This window comes from Artibeus jamaicensis, unplaced genomic scaffold (genome assembly GCF_021234435.1).
Source record: "Artibeus jamaicensis isolate MK-2021 breed Jamaican fruit bat unplaced genomic scaffold, CSHL_Jam_final scaffold_3307, whole genome shotgun sequence".
NCBI lineage: Eukaryota > Metazoa > Chordata > Mammalia > Chiroptera > Phyllostomidae > Artibeus > Artibeus jamaicensis.
In genome coordinates, this window is record NW_026522040.1 from 788822 (window position 1) to 806696 (window position 17875).

General features: G+C 39.2%; 1 long non-coding RNA gene across 1 annotated transcript in view; it reads left to right on the forward strand.

The window, feature by feature from the left end:
- The window catches only part of LOC128626147 (uncharacterized), a 28458-nt gene extending 22186 nt beyond the window's left edge, over window positions 1-6272 (forward strand). The window contains exons 2-3 of the long non-coding RNA XR_008390070.1: window positions 1726-1846; window positions 5741-6272. This is a non-coding gene — a long non-coding RNA (uncharacterized LOC128626147). The remainder of the gene's footprint in view (window positions 1-1725; window positions 1847-5740) is intronic.
- The last annotated feature ends 11603 nt before the right edge of the window (window positions 6273-17875 follow it).

The following is a 17875-nucleotide window of genomic DNA, read 5'->3' on the forward strand; positions in this document are numbered from 1 at the left end:
AGGCTTCCATTATTGATTCTAATATCAGGTCCAAGATTCCCCTTTTGTCTAAACCAGTGGCCACTATGCAATGAGAGTATTCTTATCTCATGGTTGTTGCTGACAGGACCTCCAACTAATCCTTCCCACATTTCCAGCTCCTTATTTATTCATTTCACCACAAATTACAGTTCTTAAAGCATTAGTGTGGCAACCTAACTCTCCCACTCTGAAATCATTGGCAATTTCCCATCTGATAAAGCACATCCTGTTTAGCCTGACACTCAAAGCCACCTCCAATCGGCTTCAAATCTTTTCAGCAACATTCGTTGTTATTCTTCCCTATCTGCCTTTTTCTGTGCAGGAAGAAAAAACGGTTTATTCTCACTAATTTCAGAACAAAGTTTGCATTTTTGCACCTTCATGGTCCTTTGCCCCCAGAAATATTCATTCTTCCCACTAATTCTTGAACTTGAACAGCCTCCAGAGATAACTAAAGCCCCTCCTTTTAAACAGAGTTACAGAAAGAGCAGACAAACCCTGATTGTGAGCGATTTCCATCCTGCCCACCAGCTTGCAGGGAGTTGGCAATGACGTGAGGTTAATCCCCAGGTGCTGAGGGTTCTAAGGCATCATCCTCTGACATCTAACTTCAGTGGGACCCTGTCAGCCATCCTTCATGATAAAGCCTGCTGGGAAATGGCTCTCTCTTTTCCAAATCCCTATACCACTTTTACTGTCTCTACAATTCACATGACTATTAACCACTGGGTTGCTTTGCAATGTCTCTTCATTTTTCCTATTGATTTTTAAATTACGAAAGTACTAACCACTTGCTATAATAAATTGAAACTGCATGGAAATGTACAAAGAAAAAAATGGAAAGGTGGCTAACTGCTACTGCACTAGTGCTGTGCCCAGAGTGAGAACTACTAATGACCTATTATTGTTCAGAATTATTTTTCTCTGCATCTATCAATGCATGCAGTTAGTATACCTAAGAAAGAGCTGGTCTGTTACTCACTGAGCTCACACTTAATCTTTGGCTTGCATTATCTCTCTTTTGTTCTCTCCCCCAAGTGTGCACATGTATGTGTATATTCATACACATGCATTTTAATATTTGCACACACACATACACATAAGTATATGATTATATATAATTATACATAAACATATAATTTTATACATATACTTTTTGGATTGTTCCCATGTTCTGCTATGATAAGCAATTTGATGATACACTGAATATTTTGTTTCTTGTATAGAATATTTATATAACATTTGCAGGAGAGATTTATGAAAGAGGAATATTTATGTCAAATGTATATACACTTAAAATTTAGATAACTTTTATACATATCCCTCCAAAATTCACAGGAGGGTTTATTTTCCCTCTTATTCACCAATTTGATGCTTCCAGTTTCTACCAATCTAACAAATGCTAACATTATTATAATATGTGTTTATCTATCTTTTCAGTATTTTAAAAACCATGTTTTTTTCCTGTGTATATTTCTCATCTTTTCACTATTTTCAACATTCCTTCCATTTTTTCCCTGAGCGTTCTTTGAACATGTTTTTTCCTATAAATTGGCTTTGTTACATGATTTTCCCTTATTCAAGTTAGAGTCAGAGCTTAAGGTAGAGACTTTCTTATAACCCTTGTTTTCTCTGAAGTTTTTAATAGTGCACTTGTATAGAGTAGGTGCTCAGCAATGCTTACCGTTTGCCTTTCTCTGACAGACTGTCAACCTGTCGGCGTGGAAAGCTGAGTTAAACAGAAAAAGAGACACCTGAGGACAGATGCATTTGAATTATGGGATGAAGAGGATTCACTACCAGGAGTTCAGTGCCCACTGACCAGGTACTAACTTTGTACAAACAATGGACTGTAGAAGGTCAAATTTTAAAAATACCGTGTGATTTCACTCATAGGTGGAATCTTATGAACAAACTGAAAGAAGAAGCAAAAGAGACAGACTCATAGATGGAGAGCAGGCAGACAGCTATTGGTGAGCAGTAGGGTTGGAGGGATCGAGCAAATAGGAAAAAGGACTCATGGACAACAGTGTCATGATTATGGGTGATGAGAGGGGCAGAAGGGATATATGGGGACTAAATGGTAAGGTAAAAATACAATAAAAAATAAAAATATATTAAAAAATTAAAGGTAAAAAAATATTAAAGATCGTGGCATTAGGGATATTCATCTTCTTCAGTGACTTATCGGACCGTGGTACTTAGAAAACAATCCCCTTCTTTATTATTATTTCCATTGCCTACATCCCTCTCCACACCACAATCATGGGCATTTTAAAACTCCTTCCTCTTCTTTGCTTTCACACTTTAAATTTGTATCCTGTTTTTGGTAGAAACATCAACTATACGACATCAATGAGCAAGAGTCAAAGAAATAGGCCTGATCCTTTTCCTTTCTCTTAATCAGATGAGAAAACACCCCATTCTTTACATGCAAGTGAATAAAGAGCTAAATGAAGAGTTGTAATGGGTGGAAAGAGAGGGAGAGAGTATCCTCTGCATCCTTTTGCTGTGACACTTGTGTTTATCTCAAGGAAAGACTCAGCTCATGGAGCCTGTGTAGCTCAGAGCAAACCTGCTTGCATATATCACCCAAGGAAGCAGCAACCCATCAGCTACCCAGGGAAAGAAACCCATGGAATCTAACTCAAGTGTCTGTCACATCAAATACCTTTTCTATTCTGCCACTGAATTATATATTTTCAATGAAAAGTACAGGAGGAGTCTTGAGAAATGTATATTTTTCCTTAAGTATTCTGTAGCCAGAGCTCTGTCTCCAGCACAGTCAAGAGCTCCTGAGTATTTGCGTTTCTCAGCATCTCTGGGGAGTACAGACACACATCGCTGCCTTCTTCCCCCATTCTTTCCTCTGCATCCCACCTCCACATGACTCATTTCCTTCATTCCGTCCAATGAACCATTCCCCAATTACCTGCCCCACTCATGGCCTTGTCTCTCTGTCTCCTTTCTGTCACACAGCCTAGCAATCCAAGCACAGACAATGGTAGTCACACATGTGATTCCACATGTTTCATTTATTTCTCAAGAATATTGAGGAAAAGTTTATAGTTCCTTTAACCAGAAGAATGAACACAATGCTACTTCTGCAGCTGAACTTGCTCCTTTCTTGGCGTTAAAGTCTCTTTCATTCTTTTCCCATGTAACATCTTAACCAACCCCTGGAAACAAGAGCTACTCATTCCAACACCTACTACTCTACTGCTCCTCCATGTTTTGCTCATCCTCATCCTTTTTTCCAATTATGTAAATATTCCCCTGATATACTTCCCCTCTCTTTTCTCACTTACACTTCAATGCTTTGGTTGTCTTCCTTCCTTCCTTCCTTCCTTCCTTCCTTCCTTCCTTCCTTCCTTCCTTCCTTCCCAGAGACTCTTTAGGGGACAGCCATGAATATTTCCTAAGCTGGTTTGTTATGTAAAGGTTTCTTAAAAAGTTGTTAGAGAGCCAGAAAGCTCTGTGATTTACGATTGTTGCCCAAGCAGCCACAGAGCTGGAGGAATTAAACACAACAAGAATCTCAAGGGAAACAAAAAGCTAATGTAAAATGTCATAAACCTCTGGTTTCAATATTTTTCATAAGAGGATACTGCAGCTCAAAGATGGTAAGTAACTTAGCTAAGCTTGCCTCACTAGTGGGGTGGCCAAATGGAGAAAAAGTTAAGTAGAACCAAACCTCCGGCTTGCCACTTGGGTTGCTTCCTCCAGTTATCCCATTAGGGTCACCTCACTGTTTTTCAAGGTCCAGAATTAAGCACAAGTGATACTAATCCTCCCTCATTAATCTAAGGGTACACAGATCTGGTACACATCAAGGGAGTTACTTTCCATGGAAGAGAAGTCAGTCTGACAAGAGCTCAGGAACTCATGATTGCATTGTTCTAAGAGCACACTGCCTCTCTGTTCTGCCTTCTAAATTATAGGGGAGGGAAAACCCAAGCTCCTAATGAAGTCTTAAATAGACTGCATCGGATGGCATGCTCACTTTGAATAACGGTGCCGTCCAAGAGAGACTCATCACCCTTCTGGCAGACAAGGGCTTAGGGCTAATGCCAGAACAGTGCTGATGACCCTCAGGGTCTCTGACCAACTCCAAGCCAAGGGGCAAGGTAACATTGTCTCAAATTGCCTTCATTTAATGTCTTTACCAGTGTTATACAGGGTCCGGCGCAAATAATGCCCTTTTTTATTATATGAAAATATTTTATTACAAAAAACATAAGCATGTAATTCTGTAATATAACAGCATCACACTCAAACACACCATATGACATTTTAGGTGAAATGTCCAAATTGCTGTCCATCTCGTGTGAGACATTCATGTACCCTACTGGCTGCACTCAATGGCATTATTTCTGCTGGACCTGGTATTTGGAAAAAGGAGAAGCACTCCCTATTCTGGTAGTTCATGATAGCAGTGTGCAAGCAGTTTCATTGGATTTGCAAAGCTGCTGTCTCCAGATTTGTTTCAAGATTTCAAACCATGGGAAGGCAGAAATGCCCCCTCCCAACTAATTACATCCATTTCAGAAAGGTTGGCTCATATTTACGATTGGTTACTTCCATGAGTACTCCCTTCCTTGGACAAAAGGTAGATAGACCCTGTTAACTAAAGGTACCTTATACACACTGTTGGTTCCTTATCATTTCCCCCCTCAGAGTATTTGGGAGAGGTCTAGTATAGAGGGTTTCTGGGGGAGAGGAGGAAGCATTTTTAACTGTAGACTTCAGATGTTCTTTTTATACAAAGAAACTCGGGCAGCAACATTTGTGATAACGTTGTATATTTTTATTTGCCTGGAACACTCAGGATTCTCTGTCCTCGGGGGAATCTCCGAAACCATGTTGCTTTAGCTTCGATTGGGCTTATCAAATAAAATACAGCACACCCAGTTAAATTCGAATTTAAAATGAACATGTAATTTTTTTTAGTATAAATTGTCCTTGAAATTTCACAGAGGCATGAGACATTTTAAAACATTTACTTGTTTATCTGAAACTCCTGTTTAACTGGGTGTCCTTGTATTCTTATTTACCAGCTCTGGCAACCCCTTTTTGGATATCAATATTAAACCAAATCTGGATTTTTCTTTCTTGGGCATGTCATAGAAGTCCAATGTTGTAAGAAGGAGCAAGGAGCTCCCAATACAAGCAGTTAAAGAGAAAAGGGAAAGAGAAGAAAAGAGACTAAAGTACTATGGAAACAGTACTGAGAATTTTTAAATGGTTTAAATGCTGTTTGAATATACCCCAAAATGTGACTTTACTTGTATAGATTGAAATTATGATTTTTGCTATCAATGTAAGCTTTGATATGACAAATAGAACAATTAAATTTTTAAAAATTATCTGTTACCACTGTGGTGGCTAATGTAGAAGGAAACAGTCTGACATACTTTTGGAAGTGGGGGAAGAAGGAATATTTCATGGTTGTCAAGACTTGGGGCATTGAATGAATGCAGTAAATATTCAAATCTAGGATTAGTCACTCATTAGCAATACAACGTTGGCTAAGTATTTTATATGTTCTATACCTCATTTCTTTTATTTGTAAATATGGAATAGCAATAGTGCCTATTTCAGACATTTTTTGTAAGAATTAATTGGCATAATGAATATAAATAGCTAAACACCTTGCTGGACAAATGAATGCCCAATAAATAGCAATGACTTTTCTTCCATCTTCCTTTTTGCCTTTCAGGCTATTTAGTAAAATATTCAATGGAACATAAAAAGTTGTGAAATGATAAAAAATGGAATCTACTCATCAATGAGAAGAAATTAACTCTGGTAAACACAACTGCGTGATTGAAATCTCCCAAATACATTTCTGAGCAAAAGCAGCCAGATAAGTGAGAATACATCATATGTTAGTGGCATACTTGACATTGGGAGTGGATGAGTTTGAAGACAACTCTGGTATATGAAAAGTCTTTTCAGTGATGTGGGTGTAATATTTTATAATATGCTTGATCATCTATTATTATTCCCCATTGCCTTATCTTTGCTAATTCTCTATTTTCTTGATTTGTCCATTTTTGAGAGAAAGAGAGCTATTGAAATCTCCAAATATAGTTCTGGATATGCCCATTTACTCAGCACATTCATTTTGCTTTATGTGTTTTGAAGGCTTGTTATTAGATGAACGAACATTTGCGTTGTTATGTCCTCCTGATGAATTATTATGAAATCATATCTTTTATCACTGGTAATATTCTTTGCTCTAAGTTACTTTTTTTAATTTACAAAACTAAACTAGCTATTCTGAAGTTAATATTAGCATAATGTATTTTCACCCTTTTTATTTTTAATAAAATATTACATTTAGACTTATTTTGCAATGATATTTTAGGCAACTATATTTTATCTAAAAGTAATTGTAGTTATAATCGTTTAGATATAATTGTTAAATCGAATTATTCTAAAATGACTATAATTATTTTAAAATTGTATTTTAGATAATTAAAATACAAATATATTTTAAATTGCATATTTAAGTGGACTTTTTGCAGATTATGGTGAGGTGTAGCTTATATACCCATATACCCAGCCTAAAAATCTTTGCCTTGTGATTGGTGAGTTTAGACAATTTATATTAATGTATTTTTTTAAGGTTCAGTTCCACCAACTTGAGAGTTGGTTCCTATTTTTCCATTTGTCCTTTCTTCCCCTTTCTCTCTTTTTATGCTTTCTTTTTATTTGACTATCTTTTGTCTTTTTCCATGTCTTATATTGGCCATATGCATAATATATTCCTCAGGTACAGTGCAAACATACTACAATAGCATATTTCTATTGTTCATTCATCTGCCACTGTACAATAATCATACATTTTAAAAATAAAAACAGTTTTAATTTGAGTTACCTATAGATTTACATGCCATTATAAAAAAATACTATAGAGAGATCCCATGTAAAATTCACTCAGCATCCCCACATGGTAATGTCTTGCAGCAGTAAGGTTGGTAACAATATCACAACCAGGTCATTGAGGATGACACAGTGAGAACAACCTGTTGCCACAAGGGTACCTCATCTTGCCCTTTCATAGCTACACCCACTTCCCAACCCAACATACTAGCAAGTCAAAACCAGCCATATAAAAAAAGACTCACGTGTCCAAAAAAGATTTCCTCTCAGAAATGCAAACTTGATTCAACATTTCTGGTGCCAGACAGCAAGGACTCACTCAAAAACAATGTGAGAGCGTGTCAAAAGGAACAGTGATGATATTGGATTATAATTCCCAAACAAAATAAATATCCATGAGGCCATACTGTTATAAGTAAATGATTGAATAAGTGAGTAAATGGAGTAGAGCTAGATCTTCCTTATAGAAGAATTCCAAATATTACACGTAGAAAGAATGATGGAAATAGAAATCAACCTTAATAATAATTGCTGCAGGCATGATCCAGTAGTGCATGTTAAATTCATGGAACAGCACAAATAGGCAGCTTCAAAGTATCTCCCCCAAATACATGAGGTCTGTCCAGATGGTATTCAGCCCTGTAATATGAAAAATAGAGACATTTATTGAAGAAGATACAAGGTACAAGAAACACTGTACATAAGACAATGATGCCTCAGTCCCTTTCATAGTAGGCACCTTTGGACCTCACACAGTTCTCCCAATAGCCATCAGCTGTCCCACTGTATTTTCCTGAATTTCATCGACCGTCTGAAATCTCTTCTGTTTCAAAGGTGATTTCAGTTTTGGGAAAAGCCAGAAATCACAAGGTGCCAAATCTGGGCTGTAGGGGGCTGGGTCACCTGGGTGAGTTGGTGTTTCCCCAATACACTCTGCACAAATGTGATGCATGAGCAGGCACATTGTTGCGATGGAGCTGCCAATCACCAGCTGCCCACAGCTGAGTCACCCGAATCATCTGAACAGTTTCCACAGAGGAATGTCCAAGCTTAATGCAAAATTTGATGCATATTCATTGCTCTGCTCATTCAGTCATTTTGAATGTGGTGGCCACACAGTACCCATGCTCACTCAATGGCATCCACCACTACCACTAACTAGTACAGTGAAGACATCACTGGTCACACATGCACATTCCAGTCCACTCTCCTTGGCTGCCAGATTACACTGATGTCATGCAAACCATTCTTGTTATATTAACAATGGTTGGACTTTTTCCAGGCGGACCTTGTATATTCATTGCTGGGGTGGTTCTGACAGATGGCCACAGGTTATTTCCTATTGCTGTTTCCAAGTAGTAGAGATTCATTCTCTTCACTCTGGCTGGATTTGGTGATTCATTTCTAATGAAGGGTATGAAAAAAAATGTAGTAACTTTGCAGCAGAGAAACCTCCCTGAAACTGTGTTAACCAACTGACCACGGTATTTAATATCATCAGTACTAAGTTGTGTTAATACCATGTACCTCCTGCCATGATGATGAGGACACCTCACCTCTGCAGTGAGATTCCCCCAAATCCATAACCTCATTCCAATGACCAGAAAACAGCAGACAAAACTAAAGAGAGGGAACGTGTTGCAAAATACCCGACCAGCACCCTTTCATAAAAAGTGTCAAGAGCATGAAAGGAAAGAGAAAAAAAAAACCTAAGAAACTATCACAGATTAGATGATACTAAAAGTATGTGATGATTAAAAGCAATGTGGCACCTCGATTAGGGTCCAGAAATAGACAGAGGGAACGAGGGGAAAATCGGTAAGGTCTATAGTTCAGTGAATTCTATTGTACAAATGTTAATTTCTTAGTTTTGATAAATGTACCCTGGTGATATAAAATGGTCATATTAAGGGACCCTAGGGGGGAAAAGATGAGGACTCTTTGTATTGTTATCCTTTATAAATGTATAATTACCTCAAAATAAAAACTACAAAAACAAAATTTTTTAACATTTGTCTATGGGGCAAGATGTGGACCTCCACCTCCATCTGCCACTCTCCCTCTTTCTGCCTCAGCCAGGATGCTGTGTTCTAGCCCCAATACTCAGGGGGCTCCCTCCTACCACAGGGTGTTTGCACAGGGTACTGAAGATTCTCCTCTGGCTTTCTCCAAAGCTCTGTCTTCCTTTCCAGTGCAGAAATCCCTTACTCACCCATCCGATTGTAGACCAAACTCCTTCATTTCACTTTGGCACCTCTCACATGAACAAGTCCTCTTCTGGACTCTCATACATCATGTGCCCTTCTTCATAGCCCTAGTCACGCTTGTGGTTGTGCATTTATTTGTCTGTATGATTATTTATGAACATCTGTTTCTTCCACCAGAGAGCAAGCTCAGTGGTGAGGGACTATATATACTTTAATTTACCCAGGGCTTAGCATAGGCTCTGGCACAGAGCAGGTACTCAACATGTACCTGCTGAGTAAATGATCTAGTCTCAGACATATGGGATGTATCTAAAATTGTACTACTATTGACACTTTCCCACAAGAGGGGAAGAGAACACTTCCCTTTCCACCTAACATGCTTGGAGGTAAGACAACCTAGTTATAAATATTGCATGGAGAAATAATTTAAAGTGGAGAGCTTCTAAGTACTCTGAGAGCCCTCATAATAAGTGGAAATGAGACAGCTGCCCTACATTCCTCTCTGTTCAGTCCTCACCCCAGAAAAACTTCAAGCTACTCTGCCACACAGTGTGAAATCTTACGGCTCCTTCAACACCTACTTTCATTCAATAAATCAAGAATGAGGAGGTTCAAGCAGGCCTGCAGTGCGAGCTGAACCAGCCTTGTCTCCTTCTCTGTTCTTTCTTCTTCTTTATTGTTGTTTATTGAAAGAAGTTAAACCCATTTTGCGATTTGCTGTTTATCAGGCAAATAACTGTTTGAGGCAATCCCCAGTGGGACCCACTTTATATTTTGTGGACGTTCCAGTTCAGTGACAGCAGGTGGAACATCCTAGAAGAGAGCCAATGAAATGAGTTCCAGAAAGGTAAGAAGGCAGCAGTTGCACAGGCGAATAATAAATAAGATAATAAATACATGAGCATAACTGCTGTTAGGGATTAAAACCTGCACTCAGAGAATGGGGAGATGGGGGGATGTGAAGAGAAGAGAGTGGTAGCACTTTCTTGGTGGATTTTGAAGTAGTGCTTATGATGGAGCTCGCTTGCTGAGAGTGGCAATCCTCTCTGTTGGTTTGATTCCTTGTGGTATCTAATGTTCCCTTATGGGGGGGTGGGGAGGGAGTAAGAGTAACTCAATCCCTTCTGGCACTCAGAATAAGCCCTATAGACCTCCTTGACTGCACAATATATTTATTCCTTGACTCTCTGCAGAATTGGTACATTCCCTAAAGAGAGGGAACGTGTTGCAAAATACCAACTCATGTTGGACATAGTTGCTGTAAATAGAGAACAAAATCATCAGTTTTTTAACTGAAAGACTGTCCAGTTTCAATGAACCAATAGGAAAAATTTCTGATGGCAAATACTGCTCTGAATTGTAAAGTTCAACTCCTTCCTTGTATGACTAATTTTGGCTCTTTTTCTCATTCCTGTGAGTCAAATAGATTATGAAAAGCCCGTGATCAGGAATTTCTCAGCAATAAACATTTTTAAATGACAAAAAAAATATTTATGCATGCATTCTATTAATGTTTAGAAACCAAGTACAGAAAATAAATATCATTCACCTATAACCACACTTTCCAGAGATCACACCTGTTTCCCCTGCATATTTTTAAGTTATAATCACAGAGAACAATTAGCACACTGTTTTCATTCATTTACTAAATCCTCAATTTCCTCATATAATGAGTTTTCCTAAGTTAAGTGGAACTGGGTGTACAGTGTTATATCAGCCAAATGTACAAAAAAAAACCCAAACCAACCATAAGACCCACACATCTAAGGTGTCTCTAATCCTGTGTCAGTGGGGACTGGGAGGGCGACCTAACAAGACCTACTTTCTCTCTCATGTCACATGCCACACTTAAGAGCTGGACTACTGCCACATATACAGTTTATATAAACCCGCACAAATGTTTAATGACAAGAGTTAATCTCACCAAAGAGACTGCCATTCCAGCTTGGGGTTACCATGCATTTCTGTGAGAGAAAGGGGAAGAGTCCTTCCTCCACTTGGATGTGGTTTTACAGGTGCTGCTGAATGACTGCTTGTCCTCAAATCATTCCAACATCCTCCTACAGTTTGTCTGGGGTTCTTACTCTTTCTGTAGATGTTTTGGATTAGACAGTGATTGTTCTGGGAATTCCTTGTGAATATAAATGCCACCACCTGAGTCCTTGAGGGGAAGAGGTCACAGAAATAATGCATTTTCATGGAGGTGGGAAGGTGGAATAACAGATGTGAAGTTATACAGCTCATAATGGAGTTCGGAACCCCAAAGCCCTACCCATGAAGAGGGGACTCGGAAAATGAACATATGAGACAGAACGAGTATGTCATGCAGAGGGGAAGATGTAGGCAGGAGAACTTGGAGGGAGCAGCTGCTTGAAGGTTGCTGGACATGGGAAATCATAGGAGTAATGGAGTTTAATAAGATCAAGGTCAGGATATTTACCTATATATTTATTTTTTCACTCATTTATTATTTGCCACTCATGCACATCACAATTACCATTATCTATACATTAAACAGTTGGGATTACCTGGCTCTTTCATCTTGCTGAGCACTTGTGTCATTTAAGATAATTTTTCATACTTAAGATCATTGTTTGTTTATGTGATGGAAGATAAAACACTGAATGAGAGAGTGTAGATTAAACATCAGCTGTCTGAGGGTGCTTCCACCAGCCTTCCTTGTGTGTCCCCTTAGGTTGGTGACAGTGGCATGTTTCTGCATGGCAATCCTGCATCAAGTATTTTCACCTGGGAATGAATCTCGACTCTCTTCAGGAAGACAGATGACATTTATCCATCATTTACTGAGGCAATTTCTTAAATTACCTAAACATATTCCCACACCAACAACTAAAGGTATAAAAATAGCACTTAGAAAAATAAAACACTACTTCCTCGCACATAGATTAAAAAAAGACAAAAGCTGGATGCTAATTAGTAAAGGTGAACTGTGAGGAGGACCCCTATGAACTCTAATAACTTGAAAACCACCCACGGGGTATTTTTATCTTTATTGTGAAGGATAAACATTAGTAGTTCTCCAGGAGCAAGCATACACTTTATGAGGATGAACTTTGGTTCATGCTTCCCCCTTCTGTACTTCTAAAAAATCTTAATGAGAAGGTAATTTCTATCAAGATTGTTAAGGAAAGGAACCATTTGGTAGCAAAGGCTTCTATTTTTGCCTCTAACTTCAAAAATAAGGACAAAGTCTGAGAAGTAGCTTTTCAGTACCTCCATCCAGTGCTTTGCTAGTAACTGTCTGACAGCTGCTTCTCTGGGGGGAAAGTAAGGAGCCCTGGTTGGTAGCATTTGTTGATTTCTGCGGTGTAAATATTCCCATCATGGCCAATTTCAATGTGACAAGAACTGGCTCCCCAAGTTCCTGAGAACTTTACAGTTGTCTCTCCTGAGCTATTATGACCTGGGTTCAGCATACATCTGCTTTCTTTATGGCTTAGTTGTGAAAGGTATTTGTGTTCCATTAGTAAAAGCTCTGAAAGATTCATTTAGCTTCAACCCCCTCTCTTCCATAGGGGTCAAAAGCAAATCTCCAGGAGGAAAGAGAGACTACCAGGAGCCAGGTAGCTGGCCTCCTTCCCTCTCTGTCTACCCATGCTTATGTATTTTACTTAACCATGACCCCATCTGGGTTGGGGAGGTCAAGAGAAGAAGCAGAATCACTTGAGAGAGAAGTAGCTTATCCTTCCAGGTGTATGGATACACAATACATGAATGTAGACCAGGTCTAAGGGGCACCCCAGCTTCTTGAGCTTACAGCAGCTCTTACCCCTAAATGCGTACCAGAATCAGCTTTTCACCATGAGCAAAACCTCTGGGGAGCTTTTCACCATGCAGGCCCCAGAGGTTTTGCTCTAACTGGTCTAGGGTGGGGCCTGGGCTTTGCCCATCTTAAAAGGTGCCCAGGTAATAGACCTAGGTTTGAGAACCACTAGTTTATTGGGTGCTTACAGTTCTGTTTCTAGATAGATGGTAATGAGCAGAAGCAAGTGTGTGGAGAGGCGGTGGTGATGTGTGAATAGTTAGAAATGAAGCACTTCTATGCTTTAAAAAGTTATTCACATTATTTTACTGCAACACCTACTAATGTTAAATAGGGTCATTTTGACAAGGTGATGTAAAAGGACCAGGTTAACATATTTGTTTTGTTGAGAACTATCTTTTAAGTTGACTGCTTTCCCTGGGGCAATTTCTAAAAATTCTAAGCTAGAACCCCAGAGGTGCTAACATCTTTAAGCATCCAGTTGAACTCTAGATAGATAGATAGATAGATAGATAGATAAACAGATAGTTAATAGATAAGATTAGATAGATATAGGTGTAGATGTGATATAGATGATATAGATATAAATATAGATTAGATATTGATGATATAGATATAGATATCGATATAGATATAGTTATAGGTATAGATATCTATAAAGGCTTCCTTCCAGGGAGAGGCTAGCTCAGCAGACACAGGCTGAAGAATCTCTGCAGAGACAGAGGCCAAGGGGACTGTCTCCAAAATCAGAAATTTTTTGTCTAGGTTTTATGATAGCCCCATAGTCAGAAAGAAGTCAATAAGGACCAATTAATTACATAATTCCAAAGAAGCATTAGACCACCTATGCAGGACTTCCAGGAGTGAGGTACAAGTCAATTTTGAGACAGTCACCTAGCTCCAGGCTATGGAATAGAAGTCATGATTCTTCTCAGGGACAGTTTTTTTAGGAGTCAAATTCTGAGAGAATTGTGGTATTTTCCCTACCCCTCCCCACGGAAAAAGGGTAAGGGGTATTTTATTCTCTCTCCAAGTCAAGTGAGAAGGATTTCAAGAGATACACCCAGATAGCATGAGATATATCCCTAGTAATTTGGAGAAACACAAGGGACAGATTTTCATGCTGTGTTTCAGACCTTTAAAAGCCAAAGTTAAGGCTGGAGCTGATGAGAGGAAAACAGGTCTCCATGGATGTCAGCAAAGCTTCCACTAGCAGCAAAATGGAGCATGTCTTTGCTCTGCCTGAGAGCCAGGTGGGAGGAGCAAGTCTTCAGGTCATGTTCATGGAGGTTCCACCCAGAGGGCTTCCTTCCAGGGAGATGCTAGCTCAGTAGGAACAGGCTGAAGGGTCTCCACAGACTGAGAGGCAGAGGGCACTGTCTTCGAGTGGCCATGTCAGTGTCTGGCTGGAGGAGGGGGCTCAGCTCATATTGAGAGAGGAAACACCAGATATTTCTAACAGAGAATCTCTCAGGTATTCATAAAGCACCATGAAGGAAAATCAGCTTTAACAATGCACTAAACCCCGAGAACACCAACAGCAAATCACAGCCTGACACACTGAGTAAGATCTTTTCTGTCCCCATTTTACTCTGCACTGTCCCACTTATACCTCCAGCCAGCCAACTTTTTAGTATATAAAAGACTCTGTTAGCATGACATCCCCTGGGAGGGGATCTTCCCCCTGTTCACTTCAATGCACCACCATTTTAATTGGCACCCAAGACATACAGACAGGGAATCATCGACCAACCTTTTGTCACAAGATTTAAACACGTTTGGGTGGAAAGGACAATGCTACTGGGGCCTTTCTCACATGGGCACCCATATCCATTCACTCCAGCTCCCTTTCTAAAAGTGACAGCAAATGAGGAGCCAGCCGATGGAAAATGCCAGCTTGGAGGCACCCTTCTCCCACACGTGTGCAGCTGTCATCAGCACACGTGAGAAGGAGTCTGTCAAGGGCACAGTCACGTGTATCAGTGCTGCACCTTCTGGGCTGCAGGGCTGGTTCCAAGAGCCTTTATGTTGTCCAAGGCCTTGACATGTACATCTTTTCAGAAAACACCCCATTCAAGTGGAACTCTTGGGCTACTTGTACCAGACTAAGGGCCTTATTCAACATACTGTTGGGCATTGGGATGGAACTTGACCATTTTAAAATATGGTAATGGAGACTTTCCTTGTGACTAATGGGACTCAATGATCTTTTTAAATATCTGAGACAGAGTAAAAGAGTTATTAGATCTGTCCAAGGGCAGTGAAAACAAAAACTTGAGCCCAGGTAGTGGGTTTAGAAGAACAAAGTTATATTTTGCTAAACCCTATTATAACCTGGTCTTTCAATGTACTGGCGTTGGTATTCCACCAAAGCTCAGGGACTCTGAGAGCCCAATTGAAGTCTAAAAACCCATTAGAATGTAATTCCTAACACGGCGACTATAATTTTCCCCAAAGTAGTATAATCAAGATGAATAATAACAAAGGCCGGTCACACTCCAGGGTACACACTGTGCGGTGGAAAGAGAAGGATAGGAAGTCAAAACACTAAGGCGCGAGCCTGGGCTGTGCTGTTTTGAAAGTGTGTGACTGGGGGAGAGTCACTTAACTTCTCTTACCCTGTGATGTCTCTGCTAAGTAGAAATAATCATATTTGCCCTGCCTGCCTCCCCACGTGGTGGGGAGAATGATAGAGGGAGATGCTCTGAAAGACAGCCAAGTTCTAGAAATGTATAGTGTTCCAGGTATGATCACAGGATGCCGGATGTGGTGTGCAGTTCAGAAGCCATGCTTTTCTTCTTAAACTATTTTCATTTTCTTCTTGTATCAGAGGGATAAAATCTTTGCTTCACAGGATGCTGTTCTCTCTGTTGATTTCATCTGAGGAAAAAAAAACAAAAACGTTAGTTCTCTGGCTTTTGTTACCCCTCAGTGCTTTTCCCTTGAGAGGAAGAAATCAGAGAGACCTATTTCTTATACTTTAAACTAATGCTGATGTATGGGGAAAAAATGTGTACTGCAGAAAATTTGGGAATATATAAAGAAGTATAAACAGAAGTCTCTCAAAATCCCAACATTTAAAGAACAATTACTGCCAGAATGCCACCATAATGTAAGGGCTAGGAAGGCAGGTGTGTGGTTCCTGAGCAGCCGTGCTTGGGACAGTGTACAGTGCGTAGTAAGTGTTTGATACATGTTTGAATAGACAGGTGTTAAATCTGGGTATATTTCCCTCTAGTTTATTTTTAGTGTGTGAGCAGATGTGTGCACATAGACTTATCATCCTAAACAGGCCATTACAAAATTAGGGCAGTAAAGCCCTATGTCTGTTGGGCTTTGTAGTTACAGGGAACAAAATAGCTTTGGTCACATGGGATTTAGCATAAGAATATATACCTATATACTAATATGTTGCAAATATATACACACACACACGCATATGTATATATAGGCAACGGCTCGCAGGTACTTGGGAATATTCATATAATTTGTCCTTATGGGTGCAGGAATATAGATTGGAAATGAGAAAGTCATCCAGGGTTACCTATTGGGTTTCAGAAGCAAAATATTGTGGCTTCATGACCTCCAGCTCTCCCACTACCATGGCCTGGGTGTCTTCCACGTCAGTGCTGTTTTCCAACTGTTTTTGTTTGTTTGTTTGTTTTGACTTACATACCTATTTCAAACTACTCAACTCTCTCTCTGTTTAAAAATTCCAGTTACTTAATAGAGTAAATCCCATTGATCTGAACAGTCTGCAACAGACACGAGTGGCCAAAATTTGCACCCAACTGCCTCCTAGGCCACTGGCTGGCATAGAGCTCGGGCAGGTCAGATGACCCCTACAGCCTTATCTGCAGTATCCGGGTCATCATAGGAACTTGGGGGGGAAAGACCTTTAAATATGTACGTCAGATATTCTGAGGCCATACTGGTGCAGAAGTTATACTGTATATTGTTTAAGAACCTGCTCTTTAATTAAACATGTAATTACCAGTCTAACCAATAATGTTGGTTAACAATAAAATTTGATTAACGATAGCTGAATAGTGCCTTATAGCCAGCATATAGTGAAATTTTAAAAACTATTTTCATATCACTAAATATTTACATTGCTTTTGTATTCTCACTAGTATGAAATAAAACAATAGTGTTTGAACATCTTTTTTCACATTTTTTATTATTGCTCTGGATTAAGACTCTTTTTTCCTGACTGTGACAGTTTTTTAGAAATTTTTTGTCCTTGGTGACCCAGACAGTTCCGAAGAGTAACTGATCACATGGCAATCTTACTTTTAGGGCACAGATAATATTCTGGTATGGAAATAGCCAAATCCAACAATTCTCCTGTTATTGCTCATTTGATGATCAGCTTCTATTTTTCACTGTTAAAATTTTAATTCTGGTTTTTAAAAAGTGCTCCATTTTCTTCCTGATTTTATGGATATTTCTAAAGTCAGCCTGCTGTTTCTCTTAGTAAATTGTTACACTCCTCCCTCATTCATTTTCCTGCCTTGGAATGGGAGGCTACACATGGAACCCTCTCTCCCTCACTTTATGTGAACTCAGAAATAAAAATTATGTTCTATCTGGAATCTATTTCATTCTCTGTAAGTAAACTATTTCTTTGTTTACTCTTGTTCTGTTTTCCTTTTTTCCTTAAATTTCAATGTTTCTGTGATTGTTTACTGGTTCACATTTTAAGAGGAAAAAAATCACCAAATTTTACTTTCGATTATTTTAACTGACTCAAGTCTTCTTCAGCTCTGATGTCTTCCCTTTTCTATTGTTGTTACTTCTTCACTTCCATTTGTTATTTTCTGTTTGTTAGAAGGTCAAACAATCATTAATTTATATCCAAAATGAAACAGATTTTTCAACTCTTCATTTTTTATGCAAATTTGTTTTCACTAATTTCTCTCTGTGCCTGGAAGGGATCACTTACTCTGGCTCGCTCTGCTAGAGAGGCAAATGT